The sequence below is a fragment of the Oncorhynchus clarkii genome, chromosome 28 (assembly GCF_045791955.1).
Source record: "Oncorhynchus clarkii lewisi isolate Uvic-CL-2024 chromosome 28, UVic_Ocla_1.0, whole genome shotgun sequence".
Lineage (NCBI taxonomy): Eukaryota > Metazoa > Chordata > Actinopteri > Salmoniformes > Salmonidae > Oncorhynchus > Oncorhynchus clarkii.
In genome coordinates, this window is record NC_092174.1 from 4,919,145 (window position 1) to 4,919,653 (window position 509).

A 509-nucleotide genomic window follows, 5' to 3' on the forward strand; every position below is an offset into this window, starting at 1 on the left:
GAGCCCCCAAGCTGACAAGGTACAAATCTGTTGTTCTGCCCCTGAACAGGCAGTCATTGAAAATAAGAATTTGTTCTTAACTGACTTGCCTAGTTAAATAAAGGTTAGACCCACTCCTTGTATAAATGGTAAATATTTGTACACATTAATGGTTTAATTTGTGAAATATCTTTTTTAATATTTACGTTGATGGTTTTATTGATGGTTTATATGTCAATATATTCACAGATCATAGTTTTACCACGGATCGTGGTAGACATATTTACAGAATAAATAAACAAATCTCACGTCATACTTATCAAACAGCAGAAAACAGTCTCCATATCAATACAAAAGAGTAAAAAAGACATTGACTATGCACCACTGAGCTACCAGCAGTCTGTCTTTCAGTCTAGGGCTAGGCTACAAAACCGCATTCTTATGCGCAAAACATGCGCAGCTGTGAGCGCAAAATAAATAGTTCCGCACACAGACCCAGAGAAAAAAAGTTCTCATGCTGGGCTGGACAG